The 15,556-nt window shown below is 39.6% G+C and overlaps 1 protein-coding gene across 1 annotated transcript in view; it reads right to left on the reverse strand.

Moving 5' to 3' along the window:
* Positions 1 to 12,519, reverse strand: part of SLC23A2 (solute carrier family 23 member 2) — a 95,968-nt gene extending 83,449 nt beyond the window's left edge. The window contains exon 1 of the mRNA XM_054997364.1: positions 12,384 to 12,519. The gene's annotated coding sequence lies outside the window, so the exon portion shown is untranslated. The remainder of the gene's footprint in view (positions 1 to 12,383) is intronic.
* Positions 12,520 to 15,556: the final 3,037 nt, after the last annotated feature.

A 15,556-nucleotide genomic window follows, 5' to 3' on the forward strand; every position in this document is an offset into this window, starting at 1 on the left:
TAACGGTCATCTATTCCCTGCATTATTACATTTTTCTAAATATACGTGTTTGCTGAGAAAGTAAACATGTATATTTAGTTAACCCTCCTTATACACATTCTGCATGTATCTTAAAACAAGTGACCAACAGGATTGCTTAAAATCAGAATATCCTGTCTTTTATTAAGTAAAGGATTTGTGTAATTGGTAGGTCAGTAGTTGATTACTGAGCCAGAGGAAGTAACTGGTTTCCCATGATTCAGAAGGCTATGTATTGCTATACAATAACCATAGAGTAGTCAGGAAGGTGGACCAACTTCCCAGGAAAAAAAACCAGCCCAAGACCCCTTTCAACAGCATTGATGGCCCTAGTAGATGGCCTCCATCTAAATGCAGACAAAGGCTATGCCTCTCTGCTGCTTCTACGAGACTTATTGGCAACCTCTGATACAGGATGCCAGCCTGTTATGACATTTGGATGTAGAAGTAGGGATTAAGGGATGCATTTTGGATTGGTTTCAATCATTCCTTATGGGCAGGGACTCCACAAGGTTCAGTTTTGTCTTCCATACTATTCAATCTCTATGTGAAGCCCTTAAAAGAAATCATTTGGGGTTTTGGAAAAGGGTGCCATCAATATGCTGATGACATCCTACTCTACATTTCTTTACCTAAATTGCCTGGTGGTGTTATAGTCTCTAAACCAATGTTTGCTGTAATTGAATGGTTAAGGGAAAACAAGCTGAAACTGAATCTTGCAAAGACAGAAGTAATGTTGAGTAGGAAGGCCAAAGCCCTGAAGGGTATGGGACTCCTTACTTTGGCTGAAACCCAATTCTCACTTGCTGACTCATTTAAGAGCCACGCAGTGATTCTGGATCCAGAATTCTACCAACTTCACTTAGCTTGGAAGATGCCATCCTCGCTTGATCCAGCTGATCTGGCCACGTGAATCCATGCTACACTTACTTCAAGGCTAGACCACTGTAATGCATTCCATATGGGTCTGCCCTTAAAGACAACTTGGAAATTCTAATTGATAAAACACTCTGCAGCCCGACTACTCTTGGGTGCCAAGTGCAATCTGCATATCACTCCCAATCTTTAGACACTTTACAGTGTCTAATTACTGGGTTCAATTCAAGGTGCTAGCTATCACCTACAAAGCTCTTAATGGCTCTGGACCCATGTACCTGTAGGACCACCTGCTCTGCTACATTCTGCTGTGGCAGCTTTACCTTCTGAAGGTGCCACCCTGCAAACAAACAACTGTCCATTCACAGACATTCTTTGTAGTGGCTCATACATTATGGAATGGTCTGCCCGAGGCTATTAGGTTGTTAGATTCAAATGTTATCTTCTGTAATCAGCTTATTTACTAACTAAATGGTTCTACGTAATTATAATCTACCTTTTCAGTGAGAAAAGAGGACTATCAAACGAAAGTAAATTAATATAATATTTAACACTGGTCAAATAAAAGACTAAAAGCAACAAGCCCAATCTTGTCAGAACTTGGAGGCTAAGCACGGTTGGCCTTATAATAATAATAATATAATAACATTCGATTTATACACTGCCCTTCAGGACACCTTAATGCCCACTCAGAGCGGTTTACAAAGTATGTCATTATTATCCCCACAACAAAACACCCTGTGAGGTAGGTGGGGCTGAAAGAGCTCCAGAGAGCCGTGACTAGCCCAAGGTCACCCAGCTGGCTTCAAGTGGAGGAGTGGGGAACCAAACCCGGCTCTCCAGATTAGAGCCCCGCGCTCTTAACCAAACTGGCTCTCCTTGGTTAGAATAGGATGGAAGACCTCCAAAGAAGATCAAGGTTGCAGAGGCAGGCAATGTCAAACTACCTCTGTTAGTCTCTTGCCTTGAAAACCCCTGCAAGGGTGCCATAACTTGGTTATGACTTGACAGCACTTTCTACAACCACCAGTGCATTAGGTAGAAACATTCATTACCAGGCTCCAATAATTTGCATTAGGGCAACCAGGATCAGGAATTGTTGAAGATGCCTGCATTTTTATATATCATCTTCCCTGAGAAGCTCAGAGTGACATATGTTGTTTCTCCCTAACCCTTTTATTTTCAAAGCCACTTCATGGATTAGTTAAATTGAGAAAAGTGAGTAACCCTGAAATTAGTCACCTTCATGATGAGTGAGGAGTTGAACCCAAAGTCTCTATCTAAGCAACTAGTCCATCATTCTAGTAACATGATTTCTAAAATAACTTAGATTTTAACATGATACAGATATTAATTTTCAATATAATGCAAATAACTGAGGTCTCTTGAGTTTAATGCCAGAATGACAATGCAACTACACAGAAACTGCACAGTGAATTTGTACTTGGAACTATATTCGTCACCACAAATTATACGACAAGTAGATGACCTTAACTTCAAGTAAAATAAACAGACAATAAAACTCAATCCCTGGCGCTGGCTGTGCCCCATTCTGTAGCTTCAAGTACTTTTAATTTTTACAGTAAAAATGGCTCACATTTCTGAAAGTACCAAAAACCTTTTGGTCTCAAGTCCTAAAACTATTTTTCACCTGGAATCTTGCAATTTCTCCCTTCTACAGAGTTCTCCCACCTTTTGCTGAAACAAGTAGTACTTGATCTAGTATGGCAATCAAAGCATCACTTCACGGAAAAAAAGAGACAAAGCCCTGCCAGAATTATCAGTAATGATAATCAAGATAATGACTTACATACAAACTGCTGTTCCTGTAGCACCTGGGGATTATGGCAATGCTCTCAAATATCCCATAGAAGCAGGACTAACAATGCAGCCACACAGCCTCCAACATAGTTGCTACAACTAACGTAGGTACCATTAGTATTATAATAACCAACAAAATTATTGTAAGTACAGAGCTCAAGCCATTATTCATATGTATCCTTAAACATAAATAAGCAGAAAAGGCTAAATATGCATGTGACACCACAAAACATGAGCAACAAGGTTCAAGAAAGGCTAAGGAATAATTTTATGTTTATATTGTATTTACTTATATTTTATTTATTTATAGTTGACCTTGCTGTTCTCAGCTTTGAGAATTTATAAACTGAAAAATGGATTTGTCAAAGAAATAAAAAAGTTTCCTCTGATTTAGCATGAAAATAAATTTAATCCTCAGGCGCACCATGCCAACTCTTAGCCAAGGCCCATCTTATTATAGAACTAGCAGTAACTTGCCTGTGAAATTTTAATCTGCATTATTTTTAATCCATTATAAATAAACCCCACATTAGCAAGATCACTTTGGGGCACTAGAATAGTTATGTTGTTGGGAGTGGCTGGCACAAAGCTAAAACTGAAGCTGTTCCAACTAGGTTTGAAACAATTTACTGGGCAATTTAACTTTAAAAAAATCAATCACAATCCAGATTTCAGACAAAGGAACTGAACATATTTCTAAATTTAACCTTTAGAAACAAAAGTGTGAAAACACATGATAATAGAGAATGAAACATTCAAGATGCAGGAACTGAAATTTGACACTGGAAATTTAAACTCCAAAATTTAAGGTCAAATATTTTTGTTAATATTTGCATACTGGTTTCAGGAGGCAGATGCTAATTTCATAATATTTAACATTTCGTGGGTTCAACACGAAGGTTTTGCTCCAGACTGGCATTAAAACTGGAGAAGTTTTGTAGCATCCACACAATGTTGTCCTCTAATGGACCACTTTTTCTCCTGCTACGCTCCGATCTTTCTAAAACCTGGCTTGATGTAATCTTTTTGAAAAAGATCATAATCCAAGCACACTTGCTGTGTGAACAGAAGATGCACGTTTCTTAAGCTCCTGCCCACACTGGCACTTTTTTCCTTGACTCAGCATCCTGCTGCCACAATTACCATCAACATGCTTTTTCAGACTTTTAAAAAAAATGGTGATTGCTAAATCGCTAAAGCGATTACTGATTTTGAAAAAAAAAACCAAAAAAACCAAAATTCCTCCAGTGGTATGTGAAGAAACAGCAGCCTTGTGTGTGGGTTAAGGCAATGAAAGTGTGGGGAATATGCTATGTGGTCACTCATTTGTTGCTGCAAATGCCTCTACATTCACAGCAGCAAGGAGAGCTACACTGCAGAATCATCACCATGTGGAAGCAACCATGTAACAGAGTCCTAAGCCAGCTAAGCATATGGTAAGCATGTTCTACCTAAACACCGGAAAGAACTTAGATATTGCAAATCAGATTTTTAGCTAACATGCTAAAGATCATAAAATCTACATATTCAGTGCAAATATAGCAGCTACAACAGAATGTCTTCTGTATATGTATTCTAAGATATCCAGTCTGAAAATACCGACCTTATAGATATCTCTGGGAAGTGTGACCTTTGAAAAAAGTAATATTAAAAATAACCTGTATAAGAGTTCATCTGACAGCTGAAATTTATTACATTTATGTACTTCATTTTTATCCCACTTTCTCCCCAGTAGGGACCCAAAGTGGCTTACACCATTCTCCCCTCTTCCATTTTATCTTCAGCCCTGTGAGGTAGGTTAGGCTGAGAGTGGGAGACTGGGCAAGGTCACCCAGCCAACTTTCATGGCAGAGTGGGAGTTTGACAAGAGGTACAAAAACTTTTATTGCATAGAGCCAAAGAATAATAATAACAACATAACATTCGATTTATATACCGCCCTTCAGGACAACTTAATGCCCACTCAGAGTGGTTTACAAAGTATGCTATTATTAAGACCATTACAGACCATTACAATCACACACACAAAACACAAGACATAAAATGTGAATGACATCACTAAAACAATCAAATCTAAAGATACTCATCAGGTTAAAATGTTTCCCCCTTCAGACAGAGCTTGTATTATCTTAGCTGCTGGAGCAAACAGCGACACTGTACTCGGGAGTTTGAACCTGGGTCTCCGGAGCCTAGTCTGACATTCTAAGCACTATACCATGCTGGATCTCAGAAACAATACACAGGTTTCATTTGAAATTTCTATACTGTATTTCCTTTCTGTCATGAATAAATGTATCATATCCTATTCCACACAAACATAATTCTAATAATAAAAATATAGACAAATGAAACTGCTTTACACTGTCAGATCATTGGTCCACATGACACAATATACTCTACACTGATGGACAACAGCACTCCAGCTAGCCCTGCTGAAGATGTCAGGCACTGAGCTTCACGCAAACACCCATGTGCTCTGTCACTAACCTATGAGGCATTCCCACAGATAATACCCGTATGCCATCCTGGAAAGGCAAGTAATCTTCACATCCCACACCTAACACAATGTACTTGTTGGCATGGCCATGTCAACAAAATGCACCAATAAGTTTGTGAGGAGGAGAAGAACAGTCACATTTCTGATAGTATTTAGGTTTCAATAAGCAAAGAAAATACAGGGAACTCCTGTGCTGCGATGCAACATTTGCCTTGATATTATCACTAACCTAAACTCCAAAACATGGACAAGGCCATAAAAACTGTAATGTCTAGTCAAGCCTATGATGTACAAATCTCAGTTAACAGACTTTTAAACCTTTCTGATCCAGAGGAGTTAGCCATGTTAGTCTGTAGTAGCAAAATCAAAAAGAGTCCAGTAGCACCTTTAAGACTAACCAATTTTATTGTAGCATAAGCTTTCGAGAATCAAGTTCTCTTCATCAGATGCATCATGCATCTGATGAAGAGAACTTGATTCTCGAAAGCTTATGCTACAATAAAATTGGTTAGTCTTAAAGGTGCTACTGGACTCTTTTTGATTTTACCTTTCTGAAGAGTTGCAATATCTTAGTCTTTATATTTTTTAAGACAACATTATTCATATTTAACCAATTAACAGATTACAAAGAGAAAGCCACAATTACAAAAGGACGTAATATACCAGCAGGGATAAGGGAGGCACAAACACAAGTAGGATATTAATATGTTACAACACAATGCTACAAATATACATGGATTCCATTCTACACATAGACTATCATGCCATCATATCACTCCAAAAATTTTAGACCCCTAGTAATTAAGTATGAAAAGCCTGAATTAATATATTCAGTGTGAATGGATTCTGCATTTCCAAAAAGTTTCTGGACTTATTAGACCTCTTTTTAATTTAATCTAGTAGAATGATTTTTGTAAAAGAGCTTTTTTCCATGTCAATTCATGCCACCTAATAACAATTGTATTGTACATCTCCAGCTAGCCCTGCTAAAGGTGACAGCAATTAAAGTTAGAACTTCATACATGCAAACATGTGCATTGTCACAAACTGTTGTACGCCTAGTAACTGTTGCCAGCGTTGGTATAAGAGTGTGGAAAGACAAAAGGAGAATAATATATATACAGTTAGTGATTTGTATGCCACATTTTGATTATCTCCAAACCAATTTAGTAATTCTAATTTAAGGGTCTACTTCTAAGTTTGAGAATTTTATTAATTTTTGAAAACACTTGATTCCAGAAGGCATTAATCATGTGACAGCTCTATCACATATGGAAATGCATTGTATTTTAACCCCCAGCCCCTCTAACAAGCAGAGGTAGATTTATAAATCTGATTTGGTATAGGTACTACCTATACCAAACATTTAAAAGCTCTCTCTTGATACAGAAACAGATTTTTAAAGAAAAATATTTCTAGATAGTATTCCCTACTTCTGGATGCAACCCCATTTTACGATCCATTTCTGAGGCATGATGCACAGCATTAGTTATACCACAGCTAATTTATATTAAGTACTTAAAAATGGTTAGATTTGAAACACTATCAGTTCAGGAAGGCATTTCATATCAGCAGCAGTTTTTAAATTATAACTTGTCTTGTCATGGTGGATGGACTCAAGAGCCCTCCTGTACAGTATGAGCACCACATGTAGAAATGCAAGGAGTGTTGGGTACTATTATAATCAATCCATATCCTTTATGACCACACAAATGTTTTAGTTACCATGTATTTACTATATTGAGGTAGCTTGGGCTCCAACTTGAGCAGACCCAAGTGGCAAAAATAATACTGACTATTTTCCGGGTAGGATGCACAATTCACTCTGAAACTAGCAACAGTTCAAGAATTTCTCTAACCCCATCTTACATAAGACTACATAAACTCCAGGAAAACGATACTGCGTTCTATGGAAAGTTGAGTACTTATACTAGGCAACACAGACCTTTACTAATAATATTTGACATTTTAATAGCATCAGGGCATGACTTCTACCATGATGTTATTAAACAGGAAGAAGCTGGAGTCATAAATGTAGGAACCCATGCATAGGAACTATCTGAATGTATGAATTCCATCTGAAGAGACAAGGTATACCTGATACACCCACAAGGAAATTTTAACCTGACAATCTGTAACAAGAGCTCTGCTGGATCATGTAAATGATCCAACTTGTCCATTGTTTTCTCACGTTAGCCCCAGAAATAGCACAAAGGTAAAGCCTTCCCTGCTGCTGCCTACTAGATCGCCACCAGCTGACTGTGCAAATCTCAAGGCTTCCTCACAAATCAGTGTGGTTTAGAGTCCCATGTTTGTACAGAGGAAACAAGTTCCAGTTTGCCCAGCCACTTGCATTCAGGTGTCACAGCAAACTGGAGTTTGGCTGAAGGTTTCAAAATCTGAGGGGAGGAAGAACAAAGCACACAGTTGGGGAAAACAAGCAGAGTTTGTGTCCGTCATTGTCACTGTAACACCTGAATATGGTCACAGAGTAATTTGTGAATATCTAGCATTTAGCCATCTTCTGAATAACAGGAGCCAATAACTATTTGTTTCAAACCTGTCTATTCCATGTTCTTAATAAACTTTACTCCTGAGGCAGCTTAAAGAACAAACTAATTTTTTAAAAAACCTACTACAGCACAGCAGTAGTATTAAAACCAACAATAAAACTGATTTAAAAACCTTTCAAGTCAGCAATTAAATTAGAAGTAGTAATAATCAATGCCTAAGGAAAAATATTCTATTAAAAGCAGGGCAGGAAAGAAAAAAATGACTAATTAACAAAAGGCCTAGGAAAACAAAAATATGTTTTAATCTGAAGCCTATAAAGTGTTTCAAGCTCTACAATTTCATCACACAAAACCCACTAAACAGAAATGTATTGTATGGACAGGGGCCACCAACAGCGGTTTCTCAATAATGAAAACTACCCCAAACTACTTCCCCCTTCTCCCACCATGTTATTAATTTTGTTCTGTCCTAGACACCAACCACTTAGAAGAGCACCAATAAAGTTATCAACTAACCATCATAGCTATAACCATGGAGATAGATCAAGATGGGTAGCCAGCCATGTTAGTCTGTCTGTAGCAGTTGAAAAGAACAATAGTCCAGTAGTACCTATAAGAATAACAAAATTTGTGGTGGGGTATGAGTTTTCGTGTAGTGGGGTATGAGTTTTCACGAGCCATTTCATGAGAATTTTGTTACTGGACTCTTGCTCTTTTCTACAGCAATAACCACATGAAACAAAATATTTTTTAAAAATTCTAGAAAAGATCTTTTCAGGTATCTTCTAAAGGATGTACAAGCTACTCTCCAGGAGCAAAAAAGCTACTAGTAACTCAGGAACTACCTGATGGAGACCTTTACTTCAGTGCATCTGATGAAGTGAGCTCTGACTCTCAAAAGCTTATACTAACTAGAATTATGTTGGTCTTCGGTTTGCTGCAACAGACTAATATGCCTACCTATCCAGAATTACCAATAGTATAGCAGCACTGCAGTTAATTGCCCAACCATTCACTGTCTTGGGGTATCACTTAATCTGGTGTTATTTGATCATGCATATGAGGCTTCGAATTGCTGAATTTTGAAGGCTAAGTGTGGTTTCTTGAACAACTGATGAAAGACAACTCGATTTTTATAGTTGAATGGGAGCAGCTTAACTGTCTGAGAAAGTGAAGCTTCTTCCATAACTTCCACACATGATTACCTAGAAACCAGTTTCACTGAAATCACCTGGACCTATTTCCAAGATTTAATGGCACTGAGGAAAGTGAGTATTAGTAAACTGAGGCCAATCAGTTGGAAGAAAGAAGTGTTATAAATTCTACCATTTTCCAGTACAGTCTTAACTACTGCTGCTGATCCCCTGCCATAAACTTAGTCTTACATAAATAAATGAAAAATTGTAACACTTCTGTTTTTTAAAAATTCAACCAGGTACTAAGAAATTGCAAGTAAAAATCTTCCAAACAAATCCATGCATTATCTACTTTTTCCCTCAAGTTTAGTTTCTTGGAAGGCCTCATTGTTAACCAAATAAAATCCTTTGATTCAAGGATAGGTTTTACTCTTGTCCTTGGAATATCATTTTATTGTTTCACAGACTAAGCTTTTAAGAAGTGCCGCTGCAGGCTACGCAAATAACTTTTTAACAAGTCTAGAAGACTTGGCTACTTTTTAAAAAGCTAATACTGAAAAGCATTTTAAGGTGCTCTGTCTGATCTTTTCCAATGGATTCCAACCCATAATTCATAGATTATTATTTCTCTAATAATCCTCCACCATTGCCAGACTGGAAGAATTATCCATTGAAGGCAATACCGTAAAATAAGCAAGTTACCCGTGTTTCAGGGTAGGATAGGATTTTACCTATCAATTCCTAATCTAGTCTCATACATTTCCAGTCAGTAGTGAACTACTAAAGGGAGTCATCACATTGGAAGCAGACATGGGCTTCCAAAGAAATTCTGTTTTGTGTTTTGCTTATCTATTGTACTGTTTAACAGATTTCGTAAGCTTTCTTGAAGGCCAAACATGGTTGGAGAGTAGGGTAAAAATCTTTCAGCTAAATAAAGGCTGTGCAGCGATTTGCACTACCACCTCCAGACATGCAAATCTGAGTAATTCATACTACATATACAGAGGATAGGTGTTCCTACTGAACTTCTAGTTTTGATCACAATGTTCCTAGGCCTTGGGAATCCCAGAATTTCTGGTTCTAAATGAGGACTAAAAGCATTAACTACAGAAGATCCAGCACCCAATGATCCAAATGCCCCTGGAAGCTAGTGCAATTGGTTTGGATAGAGAGAACTAATCGTTTCAGTCATTCAAGGCAAATCTGTGGATATGTTACTCAGTTCCTTACTTTTCTGCTATGGCTGTGCTAAAGCAATACACTTTATCTTATCCTTACTTTTTGAGATGGGATTGCGTGCTCAATGAAAAATGAATCATTTGTGCAATAACTGCAGCCTCTGAATAAAACAACTGAAAAACTATGAAACTTGAGCACACTAATTAGTCCTACATTAAGACATGTGTGATTGCACACATAAAACCCCAATCTTTTTTATTAAAATTGTTTTAATATCCTTTACTACAGTAGACCAGGGTTGCAGAGGTAGGCAATGGCAAACCACCTCTGTTAGTCTCATGCCATGGAACACCTCCAAGGGTTGCCATAAATCAGCTATGACATGAAGGCACCACACACATTAAAGTGTTAATCTCCAAAATCTGCTCTATTTTGCTTTAATCTGAAAATGTTGTCTATATCTGAGAATCTTCCACACAGTCTAATTATAACTTCTATACTAGGCTACTGGCCTCAGAAGTTATGTACCATGCTGTCCATGAAAAAGCAGCCTTGGTAACAGATCAAGGTTGTATTAAGGGCTTATCTTTAGAGATGAAAAGGATTGCAATATCAGTTTCAAAATGAAGGAATAAAAAGTGAACAAATATGTGAACTCACTATTTTTCAAGATTGAGGGTATTAATAAAATAGTACTGATAGTTATCAGCCATATCATTCACCTTTTACAGAATATGTTGATCTACAAGGTAGATCTATCATATTCATACTCTCATCAGGAAGAGATCTACATTCTTAATTCCTTGTTCTTAAAGCATAAATTATATTTAATGAATATAATTGAATACATTTTGTTAGGAGAAATAATAGTATTTCTAAGAAAAAGACACAGAAACTCACATTTATCGCAAATCAGGTCAAGCTATATCACGGGAAAGGAATTAGACAGAGAAAGCAGTCCACCTCTTCATGACCACAGCTGAATTAATCTAAATTTACAAGCCTTGCACATCTGTCACCCATTTTGTTCCAAAGAAAAATACGTAAATCAAGTAAGAGAGAGAAGTTACATCAACCAATGTGTTAAAAAAGGTTCTCTTTTTAATCAGAGACAGGGTTCTCATTAGGACTAACCTATTTCAATCCCTTTATCCTTTCCAACAGTTAATTTGAAAGCAACATCCCCGCAGTAATTAGCTAGATGCTTGCTCTTCTATCACACAGTGAAAGGCTAGAATGTTATTATTAAATATAGAAACAACAAGAGAGCAAAATGAGCCTCATATCTGCTAGAATACTAAAAATCAATATAACAAATACACCAAAATATTTGCTGGGAAAGGGAAAAGAGTAAAGAAGAAAAATCAAGGACAAAAGGTTTATTGATTAGATGCGGTTTGAGGCTAACATTTTGGGTTAATATAAAACAAAGCATTCTCCAATGACCCTAAACAGAGGAGGCAGGTTGGTAAAAGTAGAAAACAAGAATTATAATCAGTGGGGGAGGCTGGGAAAAGAATCAGAGCCTGCTCATCTCACAGGGAAAACATGATGGGGCAGTGTGGGTACAGCCATAAATTAATTTTGGAATGAGTCTCTCTCAACTGGCATTTTCAAAGCCTGGGGAGAAGAGAAAGGATGCCATGATAGCCCATAGAAATTACTCGGAGGAAAGAGACTGGGGGCGGGGTGGGGGGAGAGAGAATAATCATCCCAAGGTACATTGTAAACCGGTATTTCCAAGGGGGTGAGACAGCTCTGCATGCCTCGCCTGTGCATGAAGTTTAGCATCACACTAGGAGATGGGGAGGGGGGCTTTTTTTCTTAAGGAAGCCATGATTGCCTACTATTGTCCATAAGACTAATACTGTTGACTCAGGTGAGGAACAGAAGATGCACATTCTGATGGTGAGGAAAGGGATATTTCCAAGAGCAGGAAGGGATAAAACTAAAAGGGGCGGGGGAAGGAGCATTCACAGGGCAGATATAAATAGCGGGAGGGGTAGCTCAACATTAAAGGTCATGGGCGTTATACTAAGACAAAGCGATGATCAAAGGATGGCTAATGTCTAAAAGGGATTGAAACAGGGGTGGCGGGAGAGCAAGGAAGGCACCCTGATCTAGAAAAGGTCGTGCGGGATTTCCAGTATTCGGGGAAGCGCGGGCACTTACGGCCAGGGGGATGCTCGAGGGGCAGGGAAGGGAGGCTTGTGAAGGACCACGCACAGTCAGGGATGCCTCCCTTCCCGGTGCAGGTGAGTAATGGGTGTTAATAGGAGAGAGGGGGGGTCTCCACCACTTGTCCTTTTCCTCCCACAGCGACTCTCCCTCCCTCTTTCTCACCTGCCATGGCTGGAAGCGACTAGAAATGGCGGCGGAGGGAGGCCCGTGGTCGGGCTTATGCTGCGCTCCTTCAGACGGCGACGGAGACTGAGGCGGCGCGGGAGATAGCGCAGCGGAGGATCACCAGCGGCCGCGGTGTGGAGGGGACTGGGAGACGGCGGCGAGGCTGAGGGGAGGAGGGAGCCGGCCAAGCACCGCCCCTCGCAAGATGGCGCCCGCCACGGGCCCTGTGCCCGAGGGGGAAAGCTGTCGGCCGGGGCTCCGCGTCGTGATGGCGTTGGCTGCTACGCGGTTCTCTAGCCCCGTTTCCTCCCTCGCCTCAGGCACTGGCGCTCTCGAAAGGGGAATACCCGGCGCTCGACTTGTGTGCCTGAGGTGCTTTCTTTCCCTCCTTGCTTTGTACTCTCGGTTGGGTTAAATTCCTAGGTCAGGTGAGGTGATGGTGGTTTAAACTTTGCCTCCGTTAACTGTTTTTATTTCTCTGAACCGCTGAAAATATGGCTGAACAGTCGTGACAGCCAAAAATTCAACAGGCGAAGAAGCAGACACACGACCCCATCAAGAAGCGGGGGCTGTGGGAAGCTTCGCCGTTTGTATTTCTGCCTGCCAAGAGGCGGCAAACGGCGGAGGGAATGGGCGCTTCGGCAGGAAAAAAAACCCCGCCTCTTTGTGTGAGACAAAGTACTTTCACATGTATCTAAATATGGTGCATTAATGAAAGGAACAGAAAGTCATATTATAAGGGGTTTTTTGTTCATGGGTTTTTAAAAATAGCAGCTCATCTGCCATAGCCATTCCTCTCAGAAAATATGCCTGTAGCTAGAATAGCTAAGGGGCAATGTACAAGGTTGAGTTCACTTATTAATGGCTCAAAAGGCATGTTTCTGTGCTATGATACTGCACTGTTTGCATGAAGAAGCACCTGCCAAAATTCTCTGTCTGCAAGCTACATCACACACAATTCCCTCTTCTACACAACCTACGGGACCCCCAGCCTTTGTTACATTTGTTCAAGATGTATGGGCTGCACAAATAATAATATGTTTGATGGTTGTTGTGGATTTTCCAGGCTGTATTGCCGTGGTCTTGGCATTGTAGTTTCCGATGTTTTGCCAGCAGCTGTGACTGGCATCTTCAGAGGTGTAGCACCAAAAGACAGAGCTCTCTCAGTGTCAAACTGTGGAGAAGATGTTAGCAGGTAATTTATATCTACTCAGGAAGGTGGGTCTGGGTTGCGTCATCCTGTAAGAGTTTCCCAGGGTGTGGAATGCTAATGGAATGCTAATGCTTCACTGTATCCTGAGGAAGTTCTTTTGCATATGGATTGGTGCTTGATATGCTAATCTTATCTGCAGGGCTATTGTAAGATGTATTTTGTTAGAGTGGTGGTTTTCAGGACTGTAAACCATGCTCTATTCATTCATTTTTATTAGTAGACCGTGGGTAAACTCCCATTTCTAGATACCTTGGTCATCCGCAAAGCAAACTTTCAGTTAAGTCACAAGGTCTACAGGAAACCAACTCACACAGATCGATACTTACACAAAAACTCCAATCACCACCCTCGACAGAAAAGAGGCATAATAAAAACATTAGTAGACCATGCAAGACAGGTATGTGAACCGCGCTTTCTCAACGAGGAAATTAATCATCTAAACCATGCACTTCAAGCAAATGGCTACTCAAGAAATGAAATCAGAAGAGCGATTAAACCAAGGATAAATCAAACATCTAAGGAAAAACACTCCCCCACAGGAAAAGTGTTTTTGCCATATATCAAAGGAATCACTGATCAGATGGGAAAGCTTATGAAAAAGCACAACCTACAAACAATATTCAGATCCACCAGAAAAATACAACAGATGCTACAATCAGCAAAAGACAGTAGAGACCCCTTCACCTCTGCAGGAGTATACCGCGTACCCTGCAGCTGTGGACAAGTTTACATCGGGACCACACAGCGTAGAAGAACATGAAAGTCACTGCAGACTTGGCCAACTTGAAAAATCAGCAATGGCTGAACATAGCCTAACTCAAACAGGACACAGTATCTTATTCCAGGACACTAAAATACTGGATAACACTTCCAACTACTTTGTCAGATTGCACAGGGAAGCCATTGAAATTCATAAGCATAAGCACAACTTCAACAGGAAAGAAGAGACTTTAAGAATGAATAGAGCATGGTTTCCAGTCCTGAAAAACACCAGGCTAACAAAATACTCTACATCTTACAATAACCATGTAGATAAGATTAGCATATCAAGCATCAATCCATATGCAAAAGAACCTCCTCAGGATACAGTGAAGCATTAGCATTCCACACCCTGGGAAACTCTTACAGGATGACGCAACCCAAACCCACCTTCCTGAGTAGATATAAATTACCTGCTAACATCTTCTCCACAGTTTAACACTGAGAGATCTCTGTCTTTCGGTGCTACACCTCTGAAGATGCCAGTCACAGCTGCTGGCGAAATGTCAGGAACTACAATGCCAAGACCACGGCGATACAGCCCAGAAAATCCACAACAACCATCGTTCTCCGGCCATGAAAGCCTTAGACAATATAATAATATGTTTTCTCCCCTTTACAAAAATTTTCTCACAAAGTAAATAGGCAAATTACAACAGGCAACTCCATGATTTTATAACACTGATATAATTAGAAATAATAGCTAGGAGACAGCTGGAAGAAACCAACAACCCAAAAATGGTTAAAAGGAAGCAAAGAGTAGGAATAAAGGGACAGTTCTTGCAATAAAAGTTTGTAAATATAGGGTCCCACAAGAATCAGTGTTGGGGGCAGCCCTATTTAGTTTGTTCATAAATTATCTGGAATCAGGAGGGACTATTGTAGTGGCCAAATTGCAGATGACACAAAATTATTCAGGATGGTGAAAACCAAGACCGACTGAAGATCTCCAGGAAAATCTTCACAAATTGGATTAGTGGGCAGCGATGTGGCAAATGAAGTTCAGTGTAAATAAGTGGAAGGTGATGCACATTGGAACAAAAAAATTCCAGTTTCAAATATATTTAGGTCTGAACTTACTGAGATTGAGAGGGAAAGAGACCTTGGGGTTATAGTGGATAGCTCAATGAAAGTATGAACCCAGTGCTGCAGCAGTGAAAAAGGCAAACTGTGCTGGAAGAGATTGAAATAAAACAGC

The sequence above is a fragment of the Eublepharis macularius genome, chromosome 14 (assembly GCF_028583425.1).
Source record: "Eublepharis macularius isolate TG4126 chromosome 14, MPM_Emac_v1.0, whole genome shotgun sequence".
In the NCBI taxonomy this organism is placed as follows: domain Eukaryota; kingdom Metazoa; phylum Chordata; class Lepidosauria; order Squamata; family Eublepharidae; genus Eublepharis; species Eublepharis macularius.